General features: G+C 36.7%; 1 pseudogene; it reads left to right on the top strand.

The window, feature by feature from the left end:
- Positions 1 to 5,312: 5,312 nt before the first annotated feature.
- Positions 5,313 to 23,687, top strand: part of LOC129637083 (solute carrier family 35 member E3-like) — a 64,904-nt pseudogene continuing 46,529 nt past the window's right edge.

Below are 23,687 nucleotides of genomic sequence, written 5' to 3'. Positions count from 1 at the left end.
TTCTTATATATACATGGCTTTATGAAAAAGGTTTTGCCTGATGCTTGGTAAATACTTGATGTTTATGATAGAGTAGTAATAGTAAGAATCTGCCTACAGTGCTGGAGAATTAAGAGACTCAGGTTCCATCCCTGAGTAGGGAAGATCCCTTGGAGGAGGGCATGGCAACCCACTCCAGAATTCTTGCCTGGAGAATCCCGTGGACGGAGGAGGTTGACTTGCTGCAGTCCACAGGGTCGCAAATAGTCAGGCATGACTGAAGCAACTTAGTATGCATGCATATGGACCCTGGACTTGATTTACTGAATCCAATTTTTCATAGTTGTCTTTGAGAATTCACTTTCATATGAAGCAATTTACTTTTTAAAATTATCACTGTAAGCAGAATATAGCAAGTTGTGAAATGATTTAATAAAAAAATATTGACTGATGAATTCAACTAATTAAATCAATTAGCTTTGTGTGAGAATGGTTATATCTCAGTCTATGATACTCATTAATCTAAAGAAATAATATATGCACTGAAGTACTTCAGCGACTTAGAAAAGACATCAGTGATTGGGGATGGATATTGCATATGATGCATATGATCAAATTGCCCACAAATATGCTAACAAGTGTATGGTATTTATTATTTGTTTAGGCTTCTCTGTGACCTGATTTAAGTATCTCTCCAGCTCTCCATTTTGCTTTGTTGTCACTCCAGTCACGCCAATTAATTCTTTACTCCCAGCACCACCTGGGAAGCCCAAAACTTTTAGGCATACTTCTAAGTATGCTTAAAAATAAAAAAAATATATAGAAGGAAAGTGACAAATTTGATTTAAAGCCCAATTTAGGTTTTTAATTCTAAAATAGAGACAGGTAGTGAGAGCCAATGTTTCAGAGGTAAGCCCAAGAGGAAAAAATTTAGAAACTGACTTAAGCCAATAAATAATTAGAAGGAATTATTAAATAGTATTATAGAAATGTGTGGCAGATTTTATGCAATTTAGCCCCCATTATATATAGTTTAAGCACTTCTCTGCTAGCTCAGCTGGTAAAGAATCTGTCTGCAATGTGGCAGGCCTGGGTTCAATCCCTGGGTTGGGAATATCCCCTGGAGAAGGGCATGGCAACCCACTTCAGTATTCTTGCCTGTACATTCCCTATGGACAGGAGTCTGGCGGACTACAGTCTATGGGGTTACAAAGAGTGGGACTTGACTGAGCGACTAAGCACAGCACAGTATATATAATTTAAAGAGAGAAGAGCCAGCCGGATGAACAAAACCTTGTTAAAATATGACTTTCAAAAGTTAAAGAACACGATTCCCTTAAAAAATATAAGCCTGTATCAAAGATTTACTTAAATCACTAATGAGGTAGCCAGCTAGAAGGAAATGCTTGTTAGAAAGAGTGTAACTGACTCGATGGATGTGAGTCTGAGTGAACTCCGGGAGTTGATGATGGACAGAGAGGCCTGGCTGCTGCGATTCGTGGGGTAACTAAGAGTTGGACACGACTGAGCGACTGAACTGACCTGAAGAGAAATAAAGTTATTTATAGACACTGGAACAAGAGTGATGCTTAGATTCAAAGCTGGCTACGGTTTGACCGTAATAAAACTATAACTTTGGAATTATCTTTTCATTGGGCATAAATAATTTGCATGTCTATGGGACAAAATCCATTTGATGTCTTATTGTATGTAGATTATTTGCATCACTGTAATTTTTATGAAAGTGAAAGTGAAGTCGTTCAGTCGTGTCCGACCCTTTGCAACCCCATGGACAGTAGCCTACCAGGCTCCTCTGACCATGGGATTTTCCATGGCAAGAGTACTGCAGTGGGTTGTCATTTCCTTCTCCAATTTTTATGAAAGTTAATATCAACTTTTAAAGAGTTGTAAAATATCTTATCCTGTAGTAAACAGTAAGTGAAAGAAACGTGCATACTCCTAAAGAGATAAATAATCTTCAAATGAGACTATTAGACCCATGTAGCAAGTGCCAGTTAAACACTGGAAGGGCACAAACTCATCCTTTTGCTTTATTTCCAAATTTTTGAAACTTTTGTTTTCTTAACATGTTGACAATGCCAAGCATGAATAAATAATCACTAAATGTTCAAACACTGCCTAATATAAAATATTCCTTTTCCTCTACACAAGATATGAGGTATTTTCAAGAAGCATCTCTTTTATCTAAATTTTAAGACAGTAACACTTTAGTCATTACATTTGGGTATTTGAAAGTGAAAGTAAAAGTGGCTCATTCGTGTCTGATTCTTTGTGACCCCATGGACTGTCCATGGAATTCTCCAAGACAGAATACTGGGGTGGGTAGCCTTTTGGGTATTTAGGCTCCTCCCCAAAATTCTCATTTTACAGGATAATTTAAAATTGTAACAATAGATAAGTCATTTAAAAGAGATATTTTCATATCTTTAGCATTTACTACTTTCAATTTTCTACTAAGAACATGTATTCTTTTAAATTGTCTCCTTCGGAAGATAAAAAAAAAAAAAAAAACTGTAATAGCATTTTAGAAAAAAATACAAAGCAGACTAAAGTCACAGTGCAGGATTTATTGCCTTTAATGAAAACATTAACTACAGTAATAGAATTGTATTATCACTGACTTAATGCATCTCTTATGAGTACCACACCAACATACACTATACTTAGTGGAATGTTTAAATGCTTTAGGCTCAGGCAAGATATTCAAAATTGCAACAGCTCTTGTAAGAGTCAACTTACAATGGTGGAGAAGTGATATGGTTTTATTTATGCTATAATTTATAATTTTCAACTTTCCCTAAAAACATGATGATAGAGAAGACATAGTGACTTTTAAACAAATATGTAGAAGACTGACAAAATGTTCTGTAGCCCTAATGATCCAAGAAGCAAGAGAATTAAAATTTAATTGTGACTACCATAACTGTTCATTGAGTCAAAATCCTAGATAAAAGAATGAATACATATTACTGTTGCGTTTAAATTTATTTGCAAAGCAAAATTTAAAACAACAAAGATGACCAAGTATAAAATATTCTTATCCTTCACAGCATCTGAAGAGTCAAGGAATAGTATCAAACTATTGAAAGTGGATCTTTGATCAGAGGAAGAATATAAATAATTGTTTGGAAGCAAAATATTTTTCTTTTCCTCAGAGACCTGTATTTTCAAGTATCTTGAAAACAACATTTCACCTTTAAAATAAAATTATCTCCAGGTCAGGATCAGAGAATAGGCCTTTGGATAAAGGAGTACTGCCTTTTTCCCCTATAATTTAAGTGAAAGAAGCAAAAGGTGTTCCTTTGCCTCCGTGACATACTTTTCAGACCACCAAGATTAGGGCTTTTCACACAGAAACTTACAGTCCAGACTTTATAGTAATAAATGTAATTTTAGCACTCTGTTTACATGTAGAAAGGATGGTCCATTCCATCATTAACAATGTTATTATTGACTAAAGGAGTACACACACACACACCATGAGTTTAGGAAAATGTGCAAAATTTGTCTTTGTGGTAAGTTTGTGCATATTTTCAAAAACCATACTAAATTCACATTGGACTGAGGGTTTAGTAGCAGAATATCTATTCCATTCATCTCCTTCCTCAGCCTTTCAGCAAATGAATTGTCAGCCTTTTATTTTTGTTAGGTTTTAGTATGCAGGTTTGATATTATAGTTTTATATATATATATATATATATATATATATATATATATATACACACACACACACATATATAAGACCCTAATGCTAGGAAGGATTGGGGGCAGGAGGAGAAGGGGACGACAGAGGATGAGATGGCTGGATGGCATCACCAACTCGATGGACATGAGTTTGGGTAAACCCCGGGAGTTGGTGATGGACAGTGAGGTCTGGCATGCTGCGATTCATGGGGCCGCAAAGAGTAGGACACGACTGAGCGACTGAACTGGTATATATATATACACACATACACATGTATATACACATGTGTGGTTGTGTGTGGGAATGGGGGTGGTTTTGGGGAGAAGATGTGTGAAGAGTATGGGATTTCCTATAGAAGTTCCACTATAGGCTGATACTTCATTTGCTTCTCTTTACTAGAAACATTTAACAGTCAAGTAATAAAAAATGTGGATATTAGGATATTCACTAAAATTCTTTCTATGCCATCAAAATCAGCAAATAGCTGTTTTTGTGTTGGAATATATTTATGTATTTCAAGAACTTTGGCTATGTTCCCAATAGTTGGACCTTATTCTACTATTCCTGTCCTACACAGTCTTTATAATATCTACCTCCAGCTCTCAGAATCTGTACTCATTTCTAACATCTTATGGAAAAACTTGAATGAACATTTTGGCCAACCCAATAGAATCATTTCCACTTTACCCTCAAGTTTTCTTAATAAATATGCTAGTTTGGTCATTTATCAGCAGATCTACAGAGTAAACAAGGAACAGCAAATGTAAGATTTCATGATGATCTCTCTGCAGGGATGGACCTTGACTATGTTTTAAAACTCATCCAAAAGTACCTCACTAGGTGAACCAATGTTTCCCCGGTGTCTCAATGGTAAAGAATCTGCCTGCCAATGCAGGAGACATGGGTTCGACTCCTGGGTCAGGAAGATCCCATGGAGGAGGGCATGGCAACCCACCTTAGTATTCTTGCCTGAAGAATCCCATTAAAAGAGGAACCTGGTGGCCTATGATTCATAGAGTCAGACACAACTGAAGTGATTTAGCATGCATGCATGCAAGGAGAATGAATATTTGTATCATAAATAGTGTGACATTAATGCCATGGTGACCAAAGGAAACTAGTCTGTCTTTCTGAAGTTATCTTACCATTTCTAGATGTATTTGCCATTTCCCTGAAGAAGGAAATGGCAACCCACTCCAGTATTATTGCCTGGGAAATCCTATAGACAGAGAAGCCTGGTGGGCCACAGTCCATGGGATTGCAAAGAGTCAGACATAACTTAGTGACTAAACAACAACAACGAGGTGAACCAGTGTAGCCTGTTATCCTTTCCATATGAGTCGGGAGCGGGAGTTGCAGGGGGCAGGAATTGGATTTAGACCACTGATACGAACTTTAGTTCAAGCTGACTGATTTTAAACGATTTTAGAGCTTATGTCCTAAAGATTTGGAAAAAGTGAGCAGAGTGCCTGGCTTAGAAAATGGATCAAATAGAAATTGGAAAAGGGAGAAATGTTTCCTCTCCCTGCAGTTGCTTTTCTCTTTCTAGATGGCTTGGCCTATGAAGATTTTATCTTTCTTTTATCTACCTTTTATGGAGTAAGTCTATATAGTAACATGAACCGAGATGTCAGAAAATCGCAACGTCAAGCATAAAATAAACGGTAGAATTTTGGTGCTTTCATTTATGCTATTTTTTATATTCATACATACATATCATATTTGCTGTGTATGAGATTGCCAACCTATAAGGTTCATTTTAAAAATTATAATATTTGCATCCCTGTGGCATAGGAGGATAAATTATTTTGAATTTATTTTTTATATGAAAAATTTGGAACATCTCAAATAGAATTTTTCTTGGATCTTGTTCAAAAGTCTGTTTGTATTTGAATCTAGCTCCTTCATCTGCCATTTCTGTTACCTTGGGCACAAAGTCATTTAACAGGTTGTTTAAACTTTCTGTTCCTCAGTTTCTTTCAATGCAAAATGAGGATAATAGTAACTCCTATGACATAGAGTTACGAGAATTAAACAGAGATAACATTTGCAAAGAGGTTTAAACAATGCCAAGTACATAGTTAAAGACATACAAAGGGTTGATGGATAAAATTTTCAAATTTGAAGAAGTTAATAAAATTGTCAGAAGCTTTCATTAAATCTTTATCATAAAATATTAACTTTTTAATTTAAAACTGAAGGAAATTGATTATAACCTGAGAGACAGTCTTTCAGAAAACTCTGAGGACTGTTCCATTCATTAGAGGTCAAAGCACAGTTTTCTTGATATAAACTTTTGAGAGAAAGGGTTGTAAATCAAATAATGTATTGGCAGTTTATACAATCCAGAACTGTATGTACAAAGTGAGCAATAGGTCATTGTGACTCCTTGCAAGATTAAGAAAGAAAGTTATCTCTTAAAGAGATGTAGTTAACACAGATGTGCAACATATACTAAAGGGAAAGGAGGAGATCCAAAGAGACAGAAAAAAATTATGTTTAAATTTTTCTTATCTCTCCATATGAATTTTATTTCATCAATACAATGATTTGCCTGTGGAAGACTCATATTTCCTAACATATATTCAAGGAAAAGAATTTTGAAATATTTAACTGGAAGAGGGTTTGCAAGATGGAAATAAAAATGGATTGCTGCTTGTATACCAAAAAGAAAAAAAAAGCATTCTGGGATTATAGCATGAAATTAGATTAGTAAGATTTACATTCAAATGAAGGAAGCAGAGTTTTTCTCACATGACCTCATTATTTTCTCACCAGCTTAAGAAATAATACAGAAACAAACTGCTGGATATTAAGGAGTTGCTGTAGAATCAAATTGCCTGTAATCAACTCAAAGCAGTAGGTACTAAACAGGTGCTTTCAACAAATGGAAATGTAAAGCACTACATTATGTATATATAACATAGTATGTGAACTGTTTTTAAAAAACATAATTTTTTCAAACTGTTGGTAGGAAAAAAAAAATACAACAAAGGAGCAGAGTTTCAGTTTTATTCAGGGACTTTACTGAGACTAGCTTGGAAAATAGCCTCTTAGTAGCTCCAAGGGGAGAGAGCCAAAGAAATAGAAAAATAACCAGTATACATGTATGAGTTTTTTGGCTGGGGTATACACCTAATCAATCATATATATTGGTAAAAATTACTGCTAGTTACAAAAAATTAGCTATCTCAAGTATTATTTTAATGTTTTCCTATGTATGAGAAGATGCAAGAATCTAGGATCATTGAAATTCTTCCTTAGTTGTGCCTTAATTATGTAGAGATCCATGATTCCCAAACACAGACTGCTTCATCCTAGTTTCCTCCATCCTGAATTCCCCTCAGGGCACACTGTCAGTGGGTGACTGCACTGGGTTGGAATTAGTCCTTTATCCTTTGTTTAACTGGATGTTTAACTGGATGATGAAGGAGACTTTTCTCTTCTTGTTTACAATGCAATCAATAAATATATTTTAAGAATATTTATTTATTTTACTGCACTGGATCTTAGTTGTGACATATGGGATATGGGATCTAGTTCCCTGACCAGGGATTGAACCTGTGGCCCCCCTGAACTGAAAGTGCAGAGCTCCAGCCACTAGACAAACAAGGAAGTCCCAAACAAATGCATTTTTAAAGTATATGATCAAGGCAATGAAAGATAGAACAAAAAAGAAAAATTGTAAGAAATCTACTCTAATTAAATTTCATTAAAATAAGCTAAGTCTAATTTAGGCTTTTAGTCTTTTAATTTCAGATTTCACTGTAGTTAAAAATTGTATGTTTGCTTAAATCATTGCTTTTATCTTTGATAATTTGGTCAAGACATCTTGAGGAAGAATAAGTTGATGTAATACATTTAGGTTAAACAAGAAGATTATAGAGTCAGGCTATCCTTGTTTCAAATTCTGCTTTCAAAACTTACTATAATAGTTCTATGCCCTTGAATAAGCCACTTATCCTATTTTTGTCACAATATTTTCTAAAATATTAAAAGAGATAATGCAGGCATATGAAGAACCTAGGATGTACCAAGTATGTTGTGGCACTCAATAAATATAATACAATTTTTACATATACATTACAATTTTGTCATAGAAAAATGCCAGTACTTCCAAAAAAATTAAAACATAACCATTCATTTTAAATTGTGCCCTGCTAAGCTGCTAAGTCACTTCAGTCATGTCCGACTCTGTGCGACCCCATAGATGGCAGTCCACCAGGTTCCCCCATCCCTGGGATTCTCCGGGCAAGAACACCGAAGTGGGTTGCCATTTCCTTCTCCAATGCATGAAAGGAAAATGAAAGTGAAGTCGCTCAGTCATGTCTGACTCTTAGCAACCCCATGGACTGCAGCCTACCAGGCTCCTTCATCCATGGGATTTTCCAGGTGAGAGTACTGGAGTGGGTTGCCATTGCCATCTCCTAATTGTGCCCTAGAATACTATAAATATTTTTTTTCTAAAAGTTTATGAATTTGCTTTTTTTTTTAAATCTGATGCATGGCCAGTCTGCTTATAATTACCACTTTGACAGATGAATACAGTATTGAGAGTATTTTTTTTTCCCCTATTTAACTCTGGAATGAATTAAATACCTATTCATCATATCTATTCATACACTTTCTGGATTGTAATTCACCTATCATTCAGGTGTCTCTCATCCTTGGAGCACATACTTCTGACAGTGTCAGGCGCTCTTGGAGATGCAGCCTAGAATTCCTAGTCTTCTAATGAGCTAGTGGATGAGGGGGTAAAGGGAAGAAAATCTTTTCAGATGTGAAGTGTTGAGGTCATTGGCTTCACCATCATATGCAGAAACCAATATATCTCATCCTGGTATCAGTGGGATCATGAATCAAGTAAATGATTTAAAATAATCATATAATTTTGAAATACCACCTCACCCACAACCATCAGCCTGGGCACTTGTGTATATGCATGTCCATGTGAGCACACATACACACACACACACTCACACACTTGAGTGTAACTCTCTGTCATGAAGAATTAAGGGAAATTAAATTTTTCTACCTGAACACACTAAGTCAGGAAAGACTACAACATTTTTAAGATATTAAAGAGTCAAAATATTCTCTTTCACTTCATTACTTTAACTGGAGTGATTAGACTGTAGCCATATTACTTGATACACTGGCAGAGCTAGACTATGACTTTTAAGCAAAGGTCAGTCCTAAATGCAATAGGATAAAAAGCTAGGTACGTGGTGTAACTTGAAAGACACAATGAGAAACTGCTCTCCCAATCTGTTCAACATTGTAACTGAAATTTCATCATCCAAGCTTCATTCTCTGAATTTCTAGGGATAATAAAAATGCATGGAGTTCTTTAAATGTTAAAATAAAACACCATTCATCATGTTTTTTTGTGTGGTCAAGAACAAGAAAACACTTTACAACAATGAGATCAAACTGTGTAGTGATAATATACAAGATAGAAACTTTTGAAAAATAAATGTACCACCAAACTCAAAGCTAGTCACATTTAGGTTATTTATTTATTATTTGCATAGGAGTTATAGTGAGACCTATTAAGAAGCAAGAAGGCATGAAAAGGGAATCATAAGAAGAAGGGAATTTCTGAAAAGGGAGGGAGAACGATATCTGTAGCCCAACTTTGCCATCTATATAATTTTGCCTGTAGGAACCTGGCAAGCTACAGTCCATGGGGTCGCAAAGAGTCGGAAACAACTGAGTGACTAAGCACACACATACATAAGCTACTGCCTTTATATATAAATTTTATATATAAGTAGAGCATATAAGCATGGTGAATATATGGTCCCCATTCTTCCAGCAAACATATGATCAAAAGTGTGGTGGTGGTGGTTTAATCATGACCTACTCTTGAGACCCTGTGGACTGTAACCTGCCAGGCTCCTCTGTCCATGAAATTTCCCAGGCAAGAATGCTGGAGTGGGTTGTCATTTCCTTCTCCAGGGTGTCTTCTCAACCCCGGGATCGAACTTGTGTCCCTTGCATTGTAGGCAATCTCCTGCATTGCATGCAGATTCTTTACTGTTGAGCCACCAGGGATTCCTAGTTACATGCATAGGCTCTGATAAAACTCTAGTACAAGTGTAGAGTAGAATTACCTTTACCATAACAATAAAATGTATTTACTACATTCACCCTGAAAGCAAAACAACTTTAACAGCCTATGCTATATCTTCTCAAAGGATTATTTCAAATACTCCTGAAACATTTACAATGTAAATAAAGGCAAAAAATGGCTGTGTTGGGAACTGAGAAGACTTAGAAATCTATTCTTTCTAGAAATGTTAATGTATCCTCTTAATAAGATCCATGTTTCATTGGTCTTAGACATATCACCGAGACTTTAGAAAACATTGACATGTTCACTAAAAATGTATAGTTTTAGGTAATTGTTTGCAGCTTGTTTTCACTTTCCTAGTGCCACTCCACTCACACTAGTAATTAAAACTTGAGTTCTGAAGGCTTTTTTTCCTGAGACCAGGCTGAGAAAAGTAAAAGAGAAATGAAACTGAAAGCTTACAAGCAAGGAAACAGTGTGATCCATAACTAAAGTTGAATTCCTGACTATTTTTCAACATGTGTTTTTGAAGAAAAAACAAGTTTAAAACTTCTCTGATTTATTTTCAAAAAGAAAACATCCATTAAATATAGTACACATTTACTTATTTTATAAAGACCAGTCTGGTTTTTCAAACTACAAATTTGACTAAATGAGAACTCTGAAAGGAGAGGCTGGGAGTTGGGAGTTCCTCTTGATCATATGACATTGCCTAGAGTTGGGTTTATGGTGAGAGTGTGTCTCAGCCTTTCTTATGCATTTCAGTGTGGGTATTTTCTTGTGTGCCTGATGTGTAGGAATTATGCAGCTAGTGTCTGGATTCCTTTCAAAGAAAACTTCTCTGGGTGCAGCTGTAGGTTTGATGTGTCCATGGGAGGTGGTGACTTCAGGTTCCTATGTTGCCATCATGGAACAGAACCTCTCACATAGCCTGGAAAAGTTAGGAGGACCACCTCCTGTATATCAGGAAGACATGCTAACTATTAAGGTCCACTGTCACAGAATAAACTTAAATCGTGTTGAGTAGAGGCCATTGCTTCCCATCTCCTGAGATTATGGTTCATCTTGGGGAGATCATCAGCTCAAGATTCTTAGAAACTACTATCAAGCCTTACATCTAAATATTTTCACTGACTTTAACACTTAACTGTAATTGGTAGCCATACCTTGGAAGCCAATCACATCTTTATTATTTTATTACTGTGACTTCTTGTCAAAATATTTCTGGGTAGCTTGAAATGTATGGCAGCAACCTGTGAGTGATCTTGAATTTGCATACTGTCCCTTCAAAAGTTAATCAATAGTCAATCTGAGAAAGAAATGGAAAATTTTTTTTTGAGATAACTTGATTATAGCTTGGGAAGACAGTCTTTCAGAAAACTCTGAAAACTGTTCTGCCTGTTAGAGGTCAATGCATAATTATATGTTTTTTTTTTGTTTTTTTTTTTTTTTTACACTAAAGATGATACATCACATGAATTATTGACAGTTTACAGAATCCAGATCTGCATATACAAAGCAAGTACTGGGTCATCATGACCTCTTACAGCAGCAGCAGTCCCCAGCCATTCTGGCATCAGGGCCTGGTTTATGGAAGATGATTGTTCCATGGACTGGGGTAGGGGGCAGTGGTTCAGGTGGTAATGCAAGTGATGTGGAATGGCAGATAAAACTTGGCTAGCTTGCCCAGCACAAACCTCCTGCTGTTCACCTGATGTCTAGGGTGGTGCAGGAGTTGGGGACCCCTGACTTACAGAATTAAGATGGAAGTTTATTTCCTTGGGAGGTCTGATTAATGCAGATGCACAATATACACTAATGAGGGAGGAGGAAGCTCAAACAGAAAAAGCACTATGTTTAATTTTTCATGTCTTGCTATAAAATATGAATTTTATTTTATCAATAAGTTTGCCAACATTGGGAAGAAATCAAGTAAATTCCACAAGAGAAGCATCCTGTAAAATATCTGACTCAATACTGAAAGAGGAGTCAAATAATCTGTTAGAAAAGGTAAAGTTGTGACTTACTTGGAATCACAATTGACAGGAACTAATACTGAGGAAGGGATTTGATTATGTCTTTGAAGAGGGAACAAGGAAGTGTGGGGAAAAGAGGAGCTGGAAATAAGAAGATATGGGCAGAAATGAAAGATTGAGACCATCAAAGATGAAACATCACTAATTTATTGTCTATCTATCTAGTTTCATCTAGGGTTCCACCTCTCCTTTCTTTACTGTTTTGGTTGAAGAGGCTTTCCTAGGGACCCAAAATGTGTAATGATGATAAAGAGAGGTAGATTATGACTGTCACAAGGCTTTGGATAATTTGATGAAGCACAAGGACTTTTTTTTTTGTATGCAAAAATGACCATAATTATGTACTACAAAGACGAACACAAAATAAAGGATGTCATGTAACATAAATGTATAACTTTGTTTAAAGAATTAAAGGCAATTCATTCTAAAGATCTAACCTAGGTCTCATTAAATACAGACTGATGCATAGATGGACTTATTTCCACAATTTCTATTTAATTTTTCAAGAGAGATTCGAATGACGTGAAAAAAAAAAAAAAAAGATAAAAAGGAGAACCTCTCTAACACTTATTTTGTGAGTCAAGATTTGTATCTGAATTTGTGTTTAACAGAAAAATAATAGTATATATGTGAAATTTTTATGCTACAGACATTTTCAAAGAATATAACTTATATAACCAAATAAATTTTGTTGTTTTAAATAAGTGTACATGGGTGATTCTACACACAAATTATTAACCATATAAAGTGGTTAAAATTTAAAATTTTATTTTAACACAAAACAAAAAAATCTTAAGAATATTCTTTATATGTTTCAGAATCTTACTGTTACTTTAAAGTGTAGCTCCTCCATAGATCTATGGAGCATTGATAGAGGTTTCCTCTCTGATTTTCAGTTCTCTCTCTCTCTCTCTCTCGCTCACACACACACACCATGTATATCTGTAGCACCCTCACACTACTTACAATAAAATGAAATGACTCTATGGTAGTGTTAGTCGCTCAGTTGTGTCCAACTCTTTGTGGCTCCATGGACTGTAGCCTGCCAGGCTTCTCTGTTCATGGAATTCTCCAGGCAAGAATACTGTAGTGAGTAGTGATTCCCTTCCCCAAGGGATCTTCCTAACCCAGGGACTGAACCTAGGTCTCCTGCATTGCAGGCAGATTCTTTACTGCCTGAGCAACCAGGGTAGCCCCCAAATGACACTTTAGTGCACTGTTATCTTGAAACAAGACTGCCTGGGCTAAAATCCTGAATCTACTATATATTATCTCTGTGGCATTTATCATGTGGCTTCAATTTTTTTGTGCCTCAGGCTATTCCTTTGTAAACTGTGAATTGTAATAGTATAACTTCCATAAAATGTAGTAGTGAAAAATCGAACTAATACATAAAAGTTATTGAAAATAGTATCTAAAATACTATAAACAATAAATGTTAATCATTATATTACTATATTATTAGGTATAGTACCATTGTTAATATATCTACTTATGTGCACTGAAAAGGATGAAAACTAACACTGACTAAATATTAGTTGAGTAAAAGATTCTGTTTTATGTGCTCTCATGCTTTATTCACGTTCTCTTATAAATAGTCACTAAGAAATAAAGTTTGTCTATATTTCAAGTTATATGTGAGGATCACAGATGTACTTCCACATATGTAAATGTTCAAATAATGGAACAGAGATACTATCTAGTTGGAATATGAACAATAAGAAAAATTTGATATATTTTAAAATTTTCACTCTCATATTACACAGAATGCTAATAAGCTACTAATTTTATTTCTCTTAATTTTTATCCATTTCTCTCTCTATATATCTTAATGATATATAAAAATATATAGTAAGAGAAATGGGAAATATGGTAATATCAGTAATAAGCACTTCCTGCATGCTCAGCACTCTAGTTAGTTATTTTCAGCATTGTGTTATTTAATTTAGTAACACTCTCTAGACTATTACCAATCACTTATTGGTGCTTAAAGGCAAGGAAACTGAGGCTTAGAGAGTAAGTCATTTATATAATGATACATAAAAAGTACCGAAGCCATGTTTCGAATCCAGGCTTTTTAACATCAAAGCCCAAATTCGTAAGCATAAGACAAATCTAAATGTTTACATTCTAAGACAGTAAGTAGCACAAACCCTAAATTCTCCACCTCTGAATTGTATTGTGAAATTAGACAATAGCTGTAAGGAGTCAACTGAAAGCTTCATGGAAAAAATGCCCTATTTTGAAAGCAACCTCTCTTCTAAATAATCTCAAAAAGGACAAGCAGTTGTTCAGTGTACACTTTGTCAGTCCTTTAAAAAAATATGTCATGCCTGGATTCAGTAGGCCTTCAATTGCACTAAAAAGTACAGGATATAGAAACTGTTTTAAAATTCTTATTGCTCTTAAAAAACAAACCATATTTTAATAGGATGGAACTTGTCACTTACAAGGGAAATTTTCCAGCATACATTTCTTCTTGTCACAATGCAGCTCTCTCTTTTGTTCTAGTATTTCAGAAAACTATCTGTAGGCAAATGAGAACTGGGGGACCAGGGCAGGGTTGGTATTAAGAGGGAGGCAGTCAAATCCCATTCCAATCTCTTCATTTCAGTCAGCATTTTGCTTCAAAGTATGACTGAGATCATTGAAATATGATTATTGTAATGCTAGACTCATCTGAAGCAAGATCAGCTTTATTAAGAAAACCAAATTCTTTACAGGAAAAGAGACATATTAATGAACATTGAACCCTTGATATCAAAGGAATTAAGTGATAACTCAAATGACTTGAAAATTCAGTGATTAAGGTATGTAAGTACTGTAAGTACTATCTTCATCTTTACGGCTTTTGTGAACTATACCACTTCAAAGCCAAGGAGGAAGTGGGCACTTTTTCTCTTTGCCAAAGATTAACCTCATTTTGTCTTCATCTCCTTCATCCAAAAAAGGTATTGCTCATATCACTAATGGTAACCTCTGAATATCAGACACTGTGGCAAATTTGAATCATTACTCAGATAAAGTGTCCCTTTCTACTCTGCTGTGACCATAAATAAATGTTAATTTTAACCCTTAGAAATTTTGTCTGAAATTTAAGAAAAACAGGGAATTTCTAGTATTTGAATGTTCTTCTCAGTGAAATACTCTTTATACCATAGCTTCTGGCTCCTAGAGTAAAATGCACATGACCATCTGATCTCAGAACTATATTTCCATGAAGAGCAGTCACAAAGCAGTGTTGTGTGATTAAACCAATGTTTTCAGACCACCAACAATTTCAGTTTATAATATGAACATATTTTGTCTCAAACACTGGACATATTGCTGCTTTGTTTATCTCCGTCTCTCCAAAACACTTCCTGCTTCATTAAGGTAGATAATAAAAACAACAAAAAAAAATATTTTTAGCTATTGTCTCCTCACATTTCTCCTTGACCATCTACTTTGCCAATTCCTCAGGGAATAAGATTAAGTCATCTAGATTTTCCTGGTTGCATTTATCCCATTATTCACCTCAGAGACTTCACTACCTCAAACCAGAGCTGGCCCTAAAGCATGAACTTCTGTTCATACCCTACTATGATAAGCTTTACTCCTTCACCACTAAATGCAGATATCTGAGTACCTCCATATACATATTTGGCATCATTAAAATTATGCACTTTAGTTTGAAGCTCATATATGCATAGTGATCCATCATATCAATCAAGTCTGAAAGCCAAGTCCTTATTGCCTATAAGAACAATAGAAATGTTACACAAAACTAATTCAAAATGTTTTTTATTTCATTCCATGATTTGTGCATATTTTACCAACCTTTTGTTTACTGAGGAATCAAAAAAGACTGGGGGGAGGGGAAAGAAGTGTAGGTTGGTCTGCTTCTCTCTTTCCTTCTATATTATTAATTTCAACATAAGTTGGTTAATGAAGGAAAGTAACATGAGACAGTGTCTTATATTTTTTACCTTTTCATACTGTTCTTTGGTTTTTCAAGGCAAGAATACTGAGGTGGTTTGTCATTCCCTTCTCCAGTGGACCACATTTTGTCAGAACTCTCCACCATGACCCATCCATCTTGGGTGGTCCTACATGGCATGGCTCATAGTTTCAATGAGTTTGCCAAGCTTTGGGCCATGTGATCAGTTTGATTAGTTTTCTGTGATTATGGTTTTCATTCTGTCTGCCCTCTGCCAGATAAGAGTAAGAGGCTTATTGAAACTTCCTGGTGGGAGAGAGTGACTGGGGGAACTGAGTCTTGTTCTGATGGGTGGGGCCATGCTCAGTTCAGTTCAGTTCAGTTCAGATGCTCAGTCATGTCCCACACTTTGTGACTCCATGGACTGCACCACTCCAGGCCTCCTTGTCAATCATCAACTCCCAGAGTTTACTCTAACTCCTGTCCATTTGGTCAATGATGCCATCCAACCATCTCATCCTCTGTTGTCTCCTTCTCCTCCTGCCTTCAATCTTTCCCAACATCAGGGTCTTTTCAAAAGAGTCAGCTCTTTGCATCAGGTGGCTAAAGTATTGGAATTTCAGCTTCAGCATCAGTCCTTCCAATGAACATTCAGGACTGATTTCCTTTAGGATGGACTGGTTGGATCTCCTTGCAGTCCAAAGGACTTTCAAGAGTCTTCTCCAACACCACAGTTCAAAAGCATCAGTTCTTTGGTGCTCAGCTTTCTTTGTTGGGCTAGGCTCAGTAAATCTTGAATCCACTTTTCTGTTGATGGGTAGGGCTGTGTTCCCTCCCTGTTGTTTGACTTGAGACCAAACTGTGGTAGAGATAATGAAGAGAATGGCCACCTCCTTGAAAAGGTCCTGTGCATGCACTGATGCACTCAGTGCCCTGACCCTTCAGCAGGCCACCACCAAACCAGGCCTCCAACAGAGACTCCTGGACACTCACAGGAAAGTTTGGGTCAGTCTCTTAGGGGGTGAAATAGCTGAAAAAAGAAGAGAAGTGTAAGGCAAAGGAGAAAATGAAAGATATGCATTTGAATGCAGAGTTCCAAAGAATGGCAGAGAGAGATAAGAAAGCCTTCTTAAGTGATCAAGGAAAAGAAATAGAGGAAAACATTAGAATGGGAAAGACTAGAGATCTCTTCAAGAAAACTAGAGATACCAAGGGAACATTTCATGCAAAGATGGGCACAATGAAGGACAGAAATGGTATGGAACTAACAGAAGCAGAAGATATTAAAAAGAGATGGGAAGAAGACATGGAAGAACTATACAAAAAAGGTCTTCATGACCCAGATAACCACCATGGTGTTATCACCTACCTAGAGCCAGACATCCTGGAATGGGAAGTCAAATGGGCCTTAGAAAGCATCACTATAAACAAAGCTAGTGGAAGTGATGGAATTCCAGTTAAAGTATTTCAAATCCTAAAATATGATGCTGTGAAAGTGCTGCACTCAATATGCCAGCAAATTTGGAAAACTCAGCAGTGGCCATAGGACTGGAAGAGGTCAGTTTTCATTCCAATCCCAAAGAAAAGCAATGCCAAAGAATGCTCAAACTACTGCACAAGTGCACTTATCTCACATGTTAGCAAAGTAATGCTCAAAATTCTGCAAGCTAGGCTTCAGCAGTACATGAGCTGTGAGCTTCCAAATGTTCAAGCTGGTTTTAGAAAAGGCAGAGGAACCAGAGATGAAATAGCCAACATCCATTGGATCGTTGAAAAAGCGAGAGTTCCAGAAAAACACCTTCTGCTTTATTGACTATGCCAAAGCCTTTGACTGTGTGGCTCACACAAACTGTGGAAAATTCTGAAAGAGATGGAAATACCAGGCCATCTGACCTGGCTCCTGAGAAATTTGTATGCAGGTCAAGAAAAAACAGAACTGGACATGGAGCAACATACTGGTTCCAAATCGAGAAAGGAGTACATCAAGGCTCTATATTGTCACCCTGCTTATTTAACTTATATGCAGAGTATATAATATGAAATGCTGGGTTGTAATCAAGATTGCCAGGATAAATATCAATAACCTCAGATATGCAGATGACACCATTCATATGGCAGAAAATGAAGAAGAACTAAAGAGTCTCTTGAGGAAAGTGAAAAAGTTGACTTAAAACTCAACTAAGATCATGGCATCTTGTCCCATCACTTCATGGCAAATAGATGGGAAACATTGGAAACAGTGACAGACTTTATTTTGGGAGGCTCAAAAATCCCTGCAGATGGTGACTGCAGCCATGAAATTTAAAAGCAGAGACATTATTTTGCCAACAAAGGTCCATTTAGTAAAAGCTATGGTTTTTCCAATAGTCATGTATGGATGTGAGAGTTGGAGTATAAAGAAGGCTGAGGGCCGAAGAATTGAGGGCTTTGAACTGTGGCGTTGGAGAAGACTCTTGAGAGTCCCTTGGACTGCAAGGAGATCCAACCAGTCAATCCTAAAGGAAATCAGTCCCGAATATTCATTGGAAGGACTGATGCTGAAGCTGAAACTCTAATGCTTTTGCCACCTGATGTGAAGAACTGACTCATTGGAAAAGACCCTGGTGCTGGGAAAAAATGAAGGTGGGAGAAGAAAGGGATGACAGAAGATGAGATGATTGGATGGCATCACTGACTCGATGGACATTAGTCTGAGCAAGCTCTGGGAGTTGGTGATGGACAGGGAAGCCTGGCATGCTGTAGTCCATGGGTTGTAAAGAGTCAGATATGATTGAAGAACTGAACTGACTGAACTGAGCATGAGTCAAAAAGACATGATAGTCTTCTTTTGTCATTCATGTTTCTTAGAATATGATGAACATTTTTGCATTCAAAAGAAGTGAGTGCTGGGTTGAATTGAAAGCAGGACTTATTAGGGCTTTCTGTTGGACCATAAGGAATTCTGAGTGCTAAAGAATTGATGCTTTCAAATTGTGGTGCTGGAGATGACTCTTGAGAGTCCCTTCAATGGTAAGGAGATCAAATCTATCAATACTAAAGGAAATCAACCCTTTCAAGTGATGGAAGGACTTATGCTAAAGCTGAAGCTCCAATACTTCGGCCACCTGATGTGAAAAGCCAACTCATTAGAAAAGAATGGGGAGGGAGGAGGGAGGAGGGTTCAGGATGGGGAACACATGTATACCTGTGGCGGATTCATTTTGATATTTGGCAAAACTAATACAGTTATGTAAAGTTTAAAAATAAAATAAAATTAAAAAAAAAAAGAAAAAGAAAAGATCCTGATGCTGGGAAAGATTGAAGGCAAAAGGAGAAAGGGGAAGCAGAGAATGAAATTGTTAGATAACATCACTGAAATGGATATGAAGTTGAGCAAACTCTGGAAGATAGTGAAGAACAGTGAAGCTTGGGTGCTGCAGTCGATGGGCTTACAAAGAGTCAGACATGACTTCATGACTGGAACAACAATCAGGGTTGTCCACACCCTCATTTAGTCAGTTATATATGAAATATGGGCTTCCCAGGTGGCTCAGTGGTAAAGAATTCTCCTGCCAATGCAGGAGACACAGGAAATTTGAGTTCGATCACTGGGTCAGGAAGATCCCCTGGAGTAGGACATTGCAACCCACTCCAGTATTCTTGCCTGAGAAATTCCATGGACAGGGTAGCCTGGCCGTCTGCAGTCCATGGGGTAAGAAAGAGTAGGACATGACTAAGTGACTGAGCATGCATGAGTACATATGTAACATATTGTATCTCATATAAGCTTTAATCCCCAATAAGATGGTATTTGGAGATGCAGCTTTTGGGGAACAGAGTGAAATGTATCATGAAGATGTGATTCTCATGATGGGACTAGTACCTTTACAAGAACAGGAAAAGGCGAAGGTCTGTGTGTCTTTCTGCTACAGAAGGACACAGCTAGAAGGCAAAAATCTCTAAGTCCGAATCCTCTCTAGAACCTGATCCTGCTGGCTTCCTGATTTCATGACTATAGCCAGCAGAACTGTTAGATAATTTTTTTCTATTGTTTAAGCAGAGTTTCCCTGGTGCCCCCATCCAACCTCAGTCCATAGTATTTTGTTATAATAGCCTTATTGGAAAAAGACACATGCTTACCTTGTACTCAGTTGTTCAATTGTTCAGTAGTGTCCGAATCTTTACAACCGCATGGACTGCAGAAGCCAGGCTTCCCTGTCCATCACCATTTCCCGGAGCTTGCTCAAACTCATGTCCATTGAGTCGGTGATGCAATGCAACCATCTCATCCTCTGTTGTCAGCTTCTCCTCCTGCCTTCAATCTTTCCCAGCATCAGGATCTTTTCTAATAAATTGGTTTTTCACATAAGGTGGCCAAAGTATTGGAGTTTCAGCTTCAACATCAGTCCTTCCAATGAACACCCAGGACTGATCTCCTTTAGGATGGACTGGTTGGATCTCCTTGCAACCAAGGGACTCTCAAGAGTCTTCTCGAAAACCACAGTTCAAATGCATAAATTCTTTGGTACTCAGCCTTCTTTATGGTCCAACTCTTACACCCATACATGACTAATGGAGAAATCATAGCTTTGACTATAGGGACCTTTGTCAGCAAAGTGATGTCTCTGCTTTTTAATACACTGTCTAGGTTGGGCATAGCTTTTTTCCCGAGGAGCAAGAGTTTTTTAATTTTATAGCTGCAGTCACCATCTGCAGTGATTTTGAAGCCCAAGAAAATAAAATCTGTTTTTTTTTTTTCCATTGTTTCCCCATCTATTTGCCATGAAGTGATGGGACCAGATGCCATGATCCTAGTTTTTTGAATGCTGAGTTTTAAGGCAGCTTTTTCAGTTTCCTCTTTCACTTTTATCAAGAGACTCTTAAGTTCCTCTTCACTTTCTGCCATAAGGGTGGTCTCATCTCCATATCTGAGGTTAATCAGTTGGGTGCTTCTAAACTCCCAAGTGTTTTGGTACAATGAAGCTGTAAGCTCATGGGACGTTGCAAACACTATGTGCATATGGAACAGTAGAGATCAGGGAGTACACATATTGCATACATCTAATACGCTCACTCAATGATCCCTTGTCCTATCGACTTTGCTTAAAAAACATAAATTTAAATAATTTCAATGAGCATTAACCAAATTTAGAGCCCTAAGTGTGTGGGGGCTTATGTGACTGCACAGGTTGCATAATCATGAAGTTGGCCCTGAGTGTTATCACTTGTATACAGAACTGGAGAATATCAAGAACTATCTTGAAGGAAACACTGATATATACCTAGAATATTAATATTATGTGTCAGGATAAAAACTATCCCAAAATAAATAATGGTAAAAATTAGGGTCATTTTAAGAGGAAGTATTTTTGAATCACATTTTAATAAAGTGTATTAGGTAATTCTACCAAAAGTAGAAACATATATAGTATTTGAGAAAGTCATTTAAAAATATTTGTATATTAAAAGTACTTATAGTGAAATACTGTATATTTATTTCTAACAACTATTCCTATTATACATTTTTCACCCAGGCACCTTCTATAATTCTTTGTCATTAACTGATTTCACACAACTTTACGGTGACCTGAAAATAATGTGTTTTGGGGAGGAAAGTCTCAATTTAATAAACAGATAAATAAGGTATACAATATAAACATATAGGTCTTGGTGTTTTTCTAAAGCTTTAGTTCAGATAACATGTTTTATAAATCCATGTAATGTATATTATGCACCCATTTAAGCCTCACTTTTATCTTTTTCTGTTCCTCTAATAACAGTCTGAACTCTTTTTTTTTTTTTTATTTTTTTTTTTATTTTTTTATTTTTTTTTAATTTTATTTTATTTTTAAACTTTACATAACTGTATTAGATTTGCCAAATATCAAAATGAATCCGCCACAGGTATACATGTGTTCCCCATCCTGAACCCTCCTCCCTCCTCCCTCCCCATTCCATCCCTCTGGGTCGTCCCAGTGCACCAGCCCCAAGCATCCAGTATCGTGCATCGAACCTGGACTGGCAACTCATTTCATACATGATATTTACATGTTTCAATGCCATTCTCCCAAATCTTCCCACCCTCTCCCTCTCCCACAGAGTCCATAAGACTGTTCTATACATCAGTGTCTCTTTTGCTGTCTCGTACACAGGGTTATTGTTACCATCTTTCTAAATTCCATATATATGCGTTAGTATACTGTATTGGTGTTTTTCTTTCTGGCTTACTTCACTCTGTATAATAGGCTCCAGTTTCATCCACCTCATTAGAACTGATTCAAATGTATTCTTTTTAATGGCTGAATAATACTCCATTGTGTATATGTACCACAGCTTTCTTATCCATTCATCTGCTGATGGACATCTAGGTTGCTTCCATGTCCTGGCTATTATAAACAGTGCTGCGATGAACATTGGGGTACTCGTGTCTCTTTCCCTTCTGGTTTTCTCAGTGTGTATGCCCAGCAGTGGGATTGCTGGATCATAAGGCATGTCTATTTCCAGTTTTTTAAGGAATCTCCACACTGTTCTCCATAGTGGCTGCACTAGTTTGCATTCCCACCAACAGTGGAAGAGGGTTCCCTTTTCTCCACACCCTCTCCAGCATTTATTACTTGTAGACTTTTGGATTGCAGCCATTCTGACTGGTGTGAAATGGTACCTCATAGTGGTTTTGATTTGCATTTCTCTGATAATGAGTGATGTTGAGCATCTTTTCATGTGTTTGTTAGCCATCTTTATGTCTTCTTTGGAGAAATGTCTATTTAGTTCTTTGGCCCATTTTTTGATTGGGTCATTTATTTTTCTGGAGTTGAGCTGTAGGAGTTGCTTGTATATTCTCGAGATTAGTTGTTTGTCAGTTGCTTCATTTGCTATTATCTTCTCCCATTCTGAAGGCTGTCTTTTCACCTTGCTAATAGTTTCCTTTGATGTGCAGAAGCTTTTAAGGTTAATTAGGTCCCATTTGTTTATTTTTGCTTTTATTTCCAATATTCTGGGAGGTGGGTCATAGAGGATCCTGCTGTGATGTATGTCAGAGAGTGTTTTGCCTATGTTCTCCTCTAGGAGTTTTATAGTTTCTGGTCTTACGTTTAGATCTTTAATCCATTTTGAGTTTATTTTTGTGTATGGTGTTAGAAAGTGTTCTAGTTTCATTCTTTTACAAGTGGTTGACCAGAGTTCCCAGCACCACTTGTTAAAGAGATTGTCTTTAATCCATTGTATATTCTTGCCTCCTTTGTCGAAGATAAGGTGTCCATATGTGCGTGGATTTATCTCTGGGCTTTCTATTTTGTTCCATTGATCTATATTTCTGTCTTTGTGCCAGTACCATACTGTCTTGATAACTGTGGCTTTGTAGTAGAGCCTGAAGTTAGGTAGGTTGATTCCTCCAGTTCCATTCTTCTTTCTCAAGATCGCTTTGGCTATTCGAGGTTTTTTGTTTTTCCATACAAATTGTGAAATTATTTGTTCTAGCTCTGTGAAGAATGCTGTTGGTAGCTTGATAGGGATTGCATTGAATCTATAGATTGCTTTGGGTAGTATACTCATTTTCACTACATTGATTCTTCCAATCCATGAACATGGTATATTTCTCCATCTGTTAGTGTCCTCTTTGATTTCTTTCACCAGTGTTTTATAGTTTTCTATATATAGGTCTTTAGATTCTTTAGGTAGATATATTCCTAAGTATTTTATTCTTTCCGTTGCAATGGTGAATGGAATTGTTTCCTTAATTTCTCTTTCTGTTTTCTCATTATTAGTGTATAGGAATGCAAGGGATTTCTGTGTGTTGATTTTATATCCTGCAACTTTACTATAGTCATTGATTAGTTCTAGTAATTTTCTGGTGGAGTCTTTAGGGTTTTCTATGTAGAGGATCATGTCGTCTGCAAACAGTGAGAGCTTTACTTCTTCTTTTCCAATTTGGATTCCTTTTATTTCTTTTTCTGCTCTGATTGCTGTGGCCAAAACTTCCAAAACTATGTTGAA

Source organism: Bubalus kerabau, chromosome 22, assembly GCF_029407905.1.
Source record: "Bubalus kerabau isolate K-KA32 ecotype Philippines breed swamp buffalo chromosome 22, PCC_UOA_SB_1v2, whole genome shotgun sequence".
Taxonomy (NCBI): domain Eukaryota; kingdom Metazoa; phylum Chordata; class Mammalia; order Artiodactyla; family Bovidae; genus Bubalus; species Bubalus kerabau.
Note: the sequence above shows the minus strand (reverse complement) of the source record. Positions and strands in the feature narration are given on the sequence as shown.